Here is a 12,662-nt window from a genome sequence, read left to right on the forward strand (position 1 = left end):
CAGCTGTTTGTCGGCTCAGTGCCACAGCCATGTAAATTTAAATGAAGCAGCGATTATTTAAATCACCGCTTCATTTTCCTATGTCTGGTAGCCTAATCTACATGCCTCTGGCGACAGAGGCATGTAGTCTAGATGTACCCTAACATAGCTACATAATTATTTAAAGCCAATTTTGGTCTGTGGATTACAAACCTCTTCATCTGACTCTTTGCTCTCTATTCATCTGCAGGAACGTTCCTCTATAGTAAATAAATATCTGAGTCTATTTTAAGGTTTTCTTTACCAACACTTCCTAAGAAATTTGGAATGGTACCACTTCAAATATAGTTTCTTGAATTAGCTCCCTTTCTTCTGACAAGTTTATGTGTCCCCATATCTCCCTCTAGAATCATAGAATCATAGAATAATAGGACTGGAAGGGACCTCAAGAGGTCATCGAGTCCAGCCCCCCGCCCTCAAGGCAGGACCAAGCTCCGTCTACACCATCCCTGGCAGATGTCTATCTAACCTGTTCTTAAATATCTCCAGAGAGGGAGATTCCACCACCTCCCTTGGCAATTTATTCCAATATTTGACCACCCTGACAGTTAGGAATTTTTTCCTAATGTCCAATCTAAACCTCCCCTGCTGCACTTTAAGCCCATTACTCCTTGTCCTGTCCTCAGAAACCAAGAGGAACAAATTTTCTCCTTCCTCCTTGTGACACCCTTTTAGATATTTGAAAACCGCTATCATGTCCCCCCTTAATCTTCTTTTTTCCAAATTAAACAAGCCCAGTTCATGAAGCCTGGCTTCATAGGTCATGTTCTCTAAACCTTTAATCATTCTTGTCGCTCTTCTCTGTACCCTTTCCAATTTCTCCACATCTTTCTTGAAATGTGGCGCCCAGAACTGGACACAGTACTCCAGCTGAGGCTCTAGATTGATTCTTGACAAAATTACACCAGCTTGACACAAATAAATGCGTGTGTTTGTGTGTAACTGGTGTGAAAGGAGAATCAAAACACACGAGGACACATATACATGTATGTTTATACACACACTTACAAAAGGATCCAAATTTATGTTTAGTTAAATCTGAAAGGGTGCACCCTGCACCCTTAGCTTGAAATAAGCTACACAATTTGCGGTATGCAAATTGTGTAGCTTTTTTCGAGCATATTTCGAAATAGCTTATTATGTAATTTGGCACTGTAGAACGAGGGTTACCGGGATGTCGGAATAAGCTGCCAGTTATTTTGAAATCTATTTTGAAATAATGGGCTGCATCAATAGATGCGGAATAGCTATTTTGGAATACTTCTGATATCCTGAAATAGCTTTGCAGTGTAGACATACCCAAACTGTCCATAATACTATAGAATCATAGAACACTGGAACTGGAAGGGAGAGGTCATCAAGTCCAGTTCCCTGCCCGCACGGCAGAACCAAGCACTGTCTAGATCATCACTGAAAGATGACAGCTTACAAGTGAACAGATGTGGTTTTTCAGAATAAAAAGTGAACAGGCTGGTTTTTCAGAATAAAAAGTGAACAGGCTGGTTTTTCAGAATAAAAAATAAACAGCGCCTTTCCCCTTGCCATGGCTGTGACTGGCTGAAATGTTCTCAGCACCCAGCATTGAACCCCTTGTGGGGAAATGACAAGACATTCTTAGCACTTTCTTCCTCCTACAGGTAAGCAGAGTCTTTGTTGATGATTTTCTGAGCAGGATGAAAATTACATTAATTTTACTTAGCATTTCCCCTATTTGGGTATGTAGCTGGGGGGAGAAGGGACTGGTTTGTAGGCAATATGCTGACAGAGTTGGAAGTAGGAGATGCAGACAGCAGGATTAATAAAAATGCATTGACAATTGCTGTCAATATTCATTTATCTGTTTTTAATTGTGCGTTGAGGAAACTGTTAGGTGATCTTGGGATGCAGAAATTTTCAAACAAATAAATGTTTGAATTGCAGAACCTACTGAAAAATCCACTTATGCCACTTAAGACTCTTATACTGAAAAGTAAGCAAAGCTAGCTGCGAAGCAATGTATTCATCTGAAGTAACATTAAAGGCACGGCATAGATCCAAGGTGGAAAATATACGGTTATTTGGATCCGTCCCTATTGATCACCAGAGTCTTGTATGTGGATCGGCTATACCATATTAGGAAGTCATCACAGTTGGTAGGGAAAGAGACATCTTATGGGCGAGGGGCCCAGCCATACACAAAGCAGTCTGACCTGACAAACTTCACAGGCAGTTTCACAGCTGCCAAGAGACAATGCCAAAGAGACTATCACAGACCCCAAATGCCACTGTGAGAACGCTATCCCGGAACTTGGCATCCAAGACACACCCTGTTGAGGCCACAGCTGTCAATTCTCCTCTGGGGGAAAGACAAGAAGTAGCAAGCTGGGTGGGAAGAAAGGCTGCAAAACTCGAGGCAGGCACAACTTATACTTGAGTTATGAAGGGCACTGATGGTTTGTCAAATATACTTGCTGCTTATGTTAAATCCACAGACAAGCTTCAAGTTCTAATTATTGGAAGAACTGATTTTTTTTTTTAATATGGTGGCTCACATTTTGGCTTGAGCAGGTGCAACATCTTACAGCCAGAATGTGAAGGTTTTCAGAAAAGAACAAATGAGATGTAACACTGCTTTGATTGTTGCTCTTGCAAGACAGAATCAGAGTGATACAGTAACTATGAGTGTGTTTTTAGTAGGCGGCAGACAGAAATATTACTATTCCCTGTGGAGGAACTGATGGGGGTGGGGGGGGGGGGGGAATCACAGCAAATTCTGCAACTGAGAAAAGGAGGTATAAGATACACATTTTCACAAAGCACTGGAGAGCAAGCCACGATGCCCTCACACAGCAGCAGCAGCTGTAGCTCCTGTCCTATAGGGTTCAGTCCAGATCCACCGCTGGCAGAGAAGGCCATTAGGGGCTGTAGCCAGCCAGAGAGAGTTAGAACAGTCCCTAACTTACTCAAGGGTCTAACCAGGCATCTGTCAGCCCTGGGAGGGCAAAGGTGGCATCAGGCATTGGTCAGCCATTATACAATGAAATGAAAGGGGAGGAATCACTTCTGCAACATGTTGTTCTCAGCCTGCTGCATCAGTATGTATACTGAGCATCAAGGGGGCTGGAGTTCTGTTTCATCTCTTCCACAGACCTCCTGTGTGACCTTGGGTAGGTCACAATTTCTCTGCACCTCAATTTCCTTATCTATACAAGGGGCTAATGATCCATTCCCTCCCTCACAAAGTGCATTGAGCTCAGATGGAAAGCAAAAGGGCAAAGAATTTGTTATAACGTATTACTACTAAAACTATACTGAACAGAGAAAGCAAATATGGAGGAAACAAAAAAAATACAGTTAGCACTGTACTGTATTTGCATTTAGAACAGGGACTGATGAATTGTACCATGAATATGATATAATCTTCTTATAACATTTCTGCTAGTCACTGAGAACTAGTAAATGTTATCTACCATCCCTTGATAAATGATATTTTGAATATATGTACAGTATGGTAAAATATATTCATTTTTCATGTAAGATATGTAAATCTTTTTACCACATACCGAAATCATAATGCTATGTTCAGGAAGCAAAGAGCAAAATGGGTTAAATATGTAAAGTCCATATACTCACCAACATAAGGTGACCTTCAAAAGGAGCCCTTTGTGATTTTACTGGATCTAGCAGAGTACATCTCTAGAAATGTACCAACATAGCCACAAATAATCTGGAAACATTTCTAGGTGATCATTGGCTTGTACGCTGTATAGACAGCTACCTCACTTTCTCATGTCGTTTCATTTGATACTTCTATTAAAAAGTACTGTATTTTATTTACAGTACTAGCCCCATAGGACAGTAGCTACAGTTTTCAAAAGTGTTCCAAATAATAAGAAACAAGAGGGTTTGGGCCTGTTCAGTAGTATATTATACTATTTACAGTCATGCTAGATGGGATACAGTTTCAAACTGGAGTTATAAACCCAAATCCTTTTCTGCAAGGAAACTGGGTTAGGTGTACCTCTCGGGCAATGCTTTGAAAATTAACCCTACGCGCCCACTTTTCCAAAATGAAACATGACTCTGGTAAGGGGAGAGGGGCAGGATAATTCTATTCTGAGAGTTTGCATGTGTTTCTCAATGCTATTGAAACCTCTCCATTTATACGTATGGAGTTTGCCTGCCTTATTTGGAGCTTGGCTCCCAGGCAATGCAGAACATGTTGTTTAAAAAAAAAAGATTAAATAACTGAGATACCTGGATCAAATAGTAAAATTCTAATAATATCTGCATATCCATAGACAGACATCTCAGGACCTACCTTAAGCATGTTGGCGTGAAAGTCACCAACTGATTCCTGCATGAATTCTCGGTGTTCAAAATTTCTCGATGCTACAAACATGTGGATCTTAGGCATGAGCTCTCATCGTGTTGCTGGAAAACATGATCTTCTTCATGTTCTAGGATTAAGGATCCGGAGAGACAGCTCTTCTCCTCTAGCCTAGCCATGCAGCATATCAGAACTGATCTTCCTCACAATTAAGTCAATGGCAAAACTCCAGTGGATTTCAATAAGCAGAGAACTAAGCTTATCTACTCCAAAGGGACAGATTCAGTTAGTGTAAATCAGTGTGACTCCACTGAGGCAAATGTTTTTTCAGTGGTATTGTGAATCTGTCAGGATGACAACGGGTCCTTTGAGTACAGGATTTTAGTCTTATGTGATACAAGTTGTTGGGGTTTTGGGGGTTTTTTTACTAATTTTTACTGCAGTAATTTAAGAGGTATTTGCCCTAAATCTGAAATCCTTATTCCATTTTAGAGTCAAAACTCCTACTGGAGACAATACATGCTTTGCCTGAATAAGGCTTGAATAAAACCAGATTAAGACTTTAGGGTTTAGCCTTTGGTATATGTTATTTTATACCATACTCTACTCTAAGCTATCTGGGATTGGGTCATGAATCCCAATTCTGCATGTCTCTTTCATTTGTATGGGAGAATTCAGTGACAACAGCACCAAAAGACTGAGGGCAAAACTTCTACTCCTTGCCACCAATAAAATCACGTTACTCAACATGCATCTTACTCTTCAGAAACATGAGCTGGTTACAAAATATTTTAAATTGACAAGTGCTATTTTGGATCAATGATAATCTCATGACTACCAGCCTCTTTGCCATAAAATGAAGGAGAGGGAAAATTCCATTACATTAAGGAAGAATTCAAAACCAGAAAGCAACGTGAAGCATGGGAAGAGTTATGTAGTGTAGCAATACTGAGTGAGTGGTAGGCTCCTAGCATGCAGCTACATCCAGTAATAACACCTGGCGGTGTCCAGATTTTTTTCAGTTTGGGATCAGGATTGGATCCCCTGGGTTAGGCTATGGGGTATCTTCAGATGGTTAAAGAAGATACAATTTGTAGATGTGGCATATCAGCCTCACATTCTTAATTCAGGGCCACTCTGGAAATAATATGCCTGAAATCACACCACACCTGTAAAGATGGTAGGAACAAAATTACACGGAGAAAAGCCAGTGGATGTAGGATTACAATGGGATTTTCATAAGTAATTAATATTTCTGCATGAAAACCAGAGGCTGGATATGGACCCCTGTTAAGTAACTGGACCAACTGTCTTTTAAAATCATAGATAGTTTGCAGTTGTGTATCAGCCTTAGTGCATATTTTAATCAGTCTTAACTCATATGTTGGGGCTAATAGGAGATAAAAGTAGATGCCCACATTTCTGGAGGATATGGGTGATTAATAGGGTTCCTCAATAAGGTGTCAGTCACCCTTTAGAACTTCCCTGGTACACATTCAGAAATAGGCTTGAAATTCATAAAATGCATGAGCAGCGGTGGGTATCTAAGGAGCCCTGTATCAAAATCATTATTGCTTATTAATAGAACAAGTAACGCGTGGTCCATCACGATCTTAAAGCTATCAAAACCTTGCAAACATTTTGTGAATGTCTCTCATGCTCATAGACTTGTCAATCATTTTCTCTACTTGTGCTCACTTGATCTCGGCGTCAGAAAGCTGCCTGGAACAACATGCTACAGGCTTCTCAACATCTCACTGAAACTGGAGTACAACACCAGCTCTCTAGCTGCTGGCATCTGTTGAAACGGCTGTAGAATTGGAATCATCATCAAATGCCTGTTCCAGGGATGTGGTCAATAGATTATTTAGTCCACCAGCCATGTTCTCCTACTTTCTCCTATATCCACACAGAAATAGTTTATGAGGAGGCTGTGGCTGTTGTGGAATGTGCTCCCAGAATTTACCAGAGGATGAAGAAATTTCACCATTTCAAATATATTTTTAGATAGTGATATTTCAACTATAGCTATAACTTCTACTGGATTTAGCCCTCTGCCCTCTTTATCAGTCAGATGCCGTTTGAACTAGAGTGGGGTTTTCTGTAACATACATTTCTCTATATTTACTTTTGTCAAACAGCTTCCATCACCATCAAGACACCGGGTGGGTGGGTGAGAGAGAGACACCCCCCATAGGAGCACTCTGTCAGTGTTTTAAGTACGCTATTTCTTCCTCAGTCCCTCCTGCATTGTGGGAAGAAATCAGATTAGAATCCTCCAGATGGCATTCAACACACAAGGAAAAGGCCTTTTTTTGTTTTAAAGTACAGTCTACACGGATTGTCCTTTAAATAGGATACTTTTCACCAAACATTGTTCCAGCTTCTCCTTTGCATCTTATGAGGCCCACCTCAATTACTGTAATTCAGTCTATAACAGTGGTGGGCAACTCTGCCACATATGTCCCATTGGGGTTCTACATGTGGCCCGCAAGACTTTTTATTTTCCTTTGCTCATGCACAGGATTGCCAGTGTCCACTGGTTTCCGTCCATATAATTTTGTTCTTACTTGTACTACTAAAGTGACATGTGCATAATGCAAGGGCACAGGAAATGTAGTGCATGCTGATTGCACATGACATTTACTGTAAGAGCTACGTGTTCTCTCTGCAACCAAAGTGCTGCTACAGTTCCATCAGCACCCTCTGCAAATTCTAGGTACACAAGCATAGTTAGCAAAGCTACCTTAACCCGGGAGCCCCCTTGGTTATGACAATCTTGTGTCCCACTGAGATTAAGGAGGGTCACTCATGTGGCCCACTCACTAGCCCAGATTGCTGGTCTAAGAGGTTACTTGCAGTGGCCACATTAATAACCAAAGTATCAAACACATACTTCCTTGCCTTTGTAGGTAGTATGGACTTTGAATTAACGTAAGCATCTTATCTGGGCGTGCATCTATTGAGCACTTCCCAGAGCTGCTCCAGTTTAGGACTGAAGTACACTGACTAAAAAGTTCTTTACAAACTGAATCAATTTTACACCTGAATCAATTTTAAATTTAACATTCAAATCCTGTACAAGAATGGTGTGTTTGGACGCTGATGCCAGGAAACAAGCATCATTCATCTTTGCTTGGGCTCTCATCCTCATCCTTCAGCTTCTACTGACATAGTCCGAATGTCCTTTTCTCTTACCTTTCATGACTATGGTGGCTGGGTACATCTAGTTTGGATGTGTTCTACCATTTCAGGGACTTGGTGCTTGTAAGTAGAATTTTTATTCTCTCTTCCTTATGGGAATCTTTCCCTATGGGAATTTGTTCTTTGCTATATCTTTCACTGTGCTTCCATCACACTCTTTTTACTAAATTGCACTTTTCCCAGCTCAGATTATCCATTCCATGGCGATTCCAGTGTGAACTCACACATAACTAATTATTCTGAAATTCTTTTGTTTAAAATTCCAGCTACTAGACAATCCTTGATATGTTCTTATCCTTGTTCATATTGTGTCTTTATAAAGGCTTCTGTACAGTCTCTGGGCCTCTGCACATTACAAATTAAACCTCTCTAGTTCAGCACCCTCGGGACCTGACCAATGCCGAACCAGAAAATTTGCTGAAACAAAGGAAGTCAATATTGTCTAGCGGCATTATTAACACTTCCACTTCTTACTGGGCTCTTAGAAGACATGGAGGGGTAAGTTAAAGATAAATAAATGCACAGAACACTGACAGCCAGGACTAGTGGCTGAAACAAACTTTATAGGACCAGAGGAAACTTGGCTACATCCATAATAAGTGGACATCTGGCTAACTAAAATCATGCTGGACTACAGATGTTGCCGGACTAGAGAGATTCATCCTGTAATAAAAGAACATCCATTTGAGTATTACATGCTAAGAAGGATTTCATTGTTATTCTTCTCCTTTCTCAATGAAGGGAAATGATTTTTAAGCATCTCCAGGCTCCAACTTTTTGCCTGAACTAATGATTTGCTCTGTACTTCCCTGCTGTGTTTAGGTTTGTTGGGTTCAAAATCCCACCTCGTCAAACAGAAAGGCTTGTGAAGAGTTGAATTTTTGGATCATCTTTTATTCATCTTGGTTCAACTTCTCTGCGCCACAGAGTGACCAACAGACTTGCCACATCCCTGGGCAAGATGGAGGGGTGGTTCTGCACCCTGGGAAAGGGAGAGGCCCCAGGCAGAAGGGGCAGATGGAGGCTGACCTCTCCCAGTCAGACCTTCAGCCCCACCTGGGGTTCCAGCGGCAATTTAAAGGGCCCAACCAACACTGAAATTGTCGGGCCCCAGGGCAGCTGCCCCTTTTGCCCCTCTCCCTCTTCTGTGCCATGTTGCAGTGGTAATGAATAACAGAAAAAGTGACTTTCTATCACTGACCAAGGAACTTTAATAAAAGATGGGAAACAGGACTTCCTACAGCTACTTTCTCTTTTCTGCTTTACTGTACACCTTCTACAATACCTCTTCTGCCTGGATTCCAGTTACAGCTGCAAAGAAGCAGACATAAAATGAGGGTCCGTGAAACCTCCTATGTCCATTAGGCAGGAGACCAGATCTACTATTGTGGTCTGGCTCTGTAAACTCCTTGGTAGGGAGGGCTGGGGAAAGATGAATTGTTTTATTCACTAGTTAATTCAACCAAAACCTTGTCAGTTCAGTAATCAAAGAGTTAAGCACATTGCTGAGTTCTGTGTGCATGTATTTTAAAAAAATGTATAGAATGCAAACACAGATGCAACATGGCTTTTGAGCAACCTACTTCCAAAAAATCCTTCCCAGGTTTTACAATCAGGCTAAGGCTTGACGGGATGGAACTTTGGGAGGATATTCAGTACTGTGTGGATATTTATGTAATGAAGCTATAACCAATGAAGACAATAACAGAAAAGTAGCTACGTGAGTCTCAGTGCTTAGATTTACAAAGCCCCCAGAATACAGTGTCCCCTTCCCCCTCCCCTCTCCCTACCTTAAACTCCTCGCAGTGGCAGGTACAAAATGTCACACAGCCAGTCCCTCTTGTGCTAGGGAATAGGAAGAATACCTTCTTTTGTATTAAGTAACTGTCAAAAAGAAAGATGAAAAAGTTCTCTCACAGCTAATAAAAGTAAACTATGGAAGAATGTCTTTAGATGCTGCTGCCTCCAGTTATAATCTGACACTAGGAGCATAGTGCAAGATTATTTTAACAAAGGCTCTTACAAAAGTCAGATCAATTACTGACATCTGCAGCAAATGCAGAAGGAAGCAAACATCAATCATGCATATTCTGAACTTGAAAGGACAGATGCATTTTTACAGTACAGTCATGTTGCTCCTTTTTGTCCCCCCTGTGGCTCAAACTCCCACTTAATCTCAAATGAAAAGGACTGTGCTGTGGAAGTCTTTAAAAAATACAATTGCTAAGAGCTATTTTTGGTGGCTTGAATATTTGGTCCAGTGCTAGCAGCTTGAAAATTCAAGACACATGACTCAGAGGTCAATTTGATCAGTCCATGGCATCAGCTGTGTTAAGAAATTTAGACTTCAGCATCATTAGATAATCAGCATCACATGAAAATACTTAAGAGTACTGGATTTAACTTTCTCATCAACAAAGATGCAATTGTTTCAATGATTGGAAATACTTGTCACAAAGCTAGCCCCACAGTTGATTTTATTCCTCATTTCAAATTAAATTAAGAGAAATATGAGAGGGGAACAAGAACGTGATTTGTGGATTTGTTTTTACTTTCACATTTCAGAGTTTTGGAGAAAGAAGCACCTGCTTGAGGACTATAACGATATCCCACATGTGTATTTCTTATTGAATGAAAATATTGACAACTTAATTACAAACTGTATGTTTATTGCACTTACCTGCCCAACAGCATTTAAATGGACTTGTGCTAAATTAATGAATCTGTATCAGACCCATACTGAATCAGACCCATCTAATCCAGTATCCTGTCTCCAACAGCGTACAATACTAGGAGATTCAGAGGAAGGTGCAAGAATGCTGCATTAGGCAGATGTGGGACAATCTGCCATGTAGGTCCCTTTGCTTTTGGTTGCAAGACAGGGAGAATATAAATTCCCAACCAATCTTTTTTAGTCTATGTGTTATTTTATATAACTGCATCATGGCCCTTTTATATTTCTCTCCCTTCTATGCGAACACCACCAATCTTTTCCAACACTTTTCATAGGAGAGATTTTCTAGGTCCTTGGTCATTGTTACTGCCTTTCTCTGAGCCCCCTCTTCCATTCTGACCTTGTGTTTTGTAGGGAATTTGGTGCTTGGCTTCAATCACCATCCAAGGTTCAGATTCTGGTCATTTGTGCAATAGTCTTTATTCATCAACTTCCAACACTGAACAGCTTGAAGACTTGCAATATTACCAGATCTAGAAATATATCAAAGATAAATACGTACCTGACATAGAAATCACATTGGCTGCAGTAGTTGGAGTAATTTCTGATTCTTTACTAGAAATGAAGATGGGAAATCACTTACTTCATAGTCAAACTCACTCTCAAATCCCTTTTCTGGTTACTGTCTGGATATTGGGACAGACATCCTTATGCTCAAGTCTCTTTATTGTGATGGTGGCTATAAAAATTCCTTTTCTTATCATTGATTTATGACGTACAATACAGGCGTCATACGCAGAATTCTCATTACCATTCATTGCTTAGAAATGTAATTCAAGATGGACTTTTACTGTTGTTGGGAAACAGAACCTGTGGGCTTTAATACTTATTATAAAGGTGAAAATGGCATTTATTTAACCTAATAAATTGGAAAGCTTTGCCACTGATTTCAGAGGGAGCAGAATTTGACCCTTCTTTGGAAAAGATGCTTCTTTTCCAAAGAGTAAATCAAAAGGGCTAGCTTAGAATTTCTACAGTGAAACCAGACCATGTAAGAGAATCTACCGCATTTTGCAGGCTTGTCTGAGCCTTCCATTGGAGAAGTCCCACGGAGTTCTTGTTATATATAACCCTAGCAAGCAGCAACGAGCAATAATGCTAAAATGCAGTCAGGCAGCTGGCACTATCATTTAACTGCTCACTCACCACTAATATATAAAGTGGGCTGCAAAGGTCAAAGCTTATATCCACAATATAAGTGTAAGAAGGCGACAAATGGGTCAAGATTAATTTAAACCTATAAACAGCTACATAATAAAATAATATAGTGCAAGGTCACTGTGATTCTCCCATCTTCCAAAATAAGAAATTCTATTTGTTGTCCTTCTCTAACAATGAATATGTAGAATTTTCTTTTATTAATGCCTCGCTGTTAAAGTAATGGTCTACAGAAATCAATTATGTTTCAGTATTATTATATGTGGGACTATATCTCTGTCAAAATCTTTACTACCCATTTCCACACTTGTTTACTGTATATGTTAGTATGGATTCATACTATATAATGAAATATTCACAAGCAGAAAATCTGCATCAACAAAGAGTTAACACAAAGTATTTTTCAGTGGAATCTAGCTGACATTCCCCCAGAATTGAACTCTTGACTTTAAAAAAAAATCTAAAACTTAAAAGAAAAAAAGATAAAGATATTAAAAGTCTAGGCATTATTATATAAGGGATCTAAGTGAGTTCCTCATCCTCCATCTTTTTATGTCACCTCATTTGACTTAAATCATTGACCCGTACTAAATTTCCCCTTTGTTATGTTCTTGAATGGAACAAATTTTCAAAATTGATACATCTGATTTTTATATTATATGTGGAATGCAAATGTTTACAAAAAAATGCAGTTGTAGATTACATTACATTCAATATTCCTGCACTGAGGTGAGACTGGTTGAGGAGGAGAATATTTTTGTGGATAGAAATGGAGTGAGACACCTGATCTGGTGTTATAAATTACATTGATTCTGTGTTGTTGTAGGCTTATACATATGGATGTACAACTTGAAAGTTTGTATTTGCAATTAAATTGACAAATATATATAGTATTTTGTCATCAGTAACGTGTTGTATGTGTTACTTGTATGATGTTTTAGAAGCTGACACCCTGAATAGGAAATGGGATTTAATCCATTAATTTGCTGTTTTGATTTTTGATTTTTTTTATTTTAGAATGCAGAGTTCATGATCAGTGGGGTGCCAATGAGTGGAGGAGGATTATATGGCAGTGGGGGGATATCTGGGATTCTTAACTGGTCATTTTGAGGCTTTTTAGCATTAGCACGGTTGTTTGTTTTCAAAATTGTAGATTTTTTTTTAAAAAGGAATTTAAGATGTTAAGCGGACTAAATAAATCTCACTTGCAACCTTAAA

Source organism: Pelodiscus sinensis, chromosome 4 (assembly GCF_052426305.1).
Source record: "Pelodiscus sinensis isolate ZL-2025 chromosome 4, ASM5242630v1, whole genome shotgun sequence".
Lineage (NCBI taxonomy): Eukaryota > Metazoa > Chordata > Testudines > Trionychidae > Pelodiscus > Pelodiscus sinensis.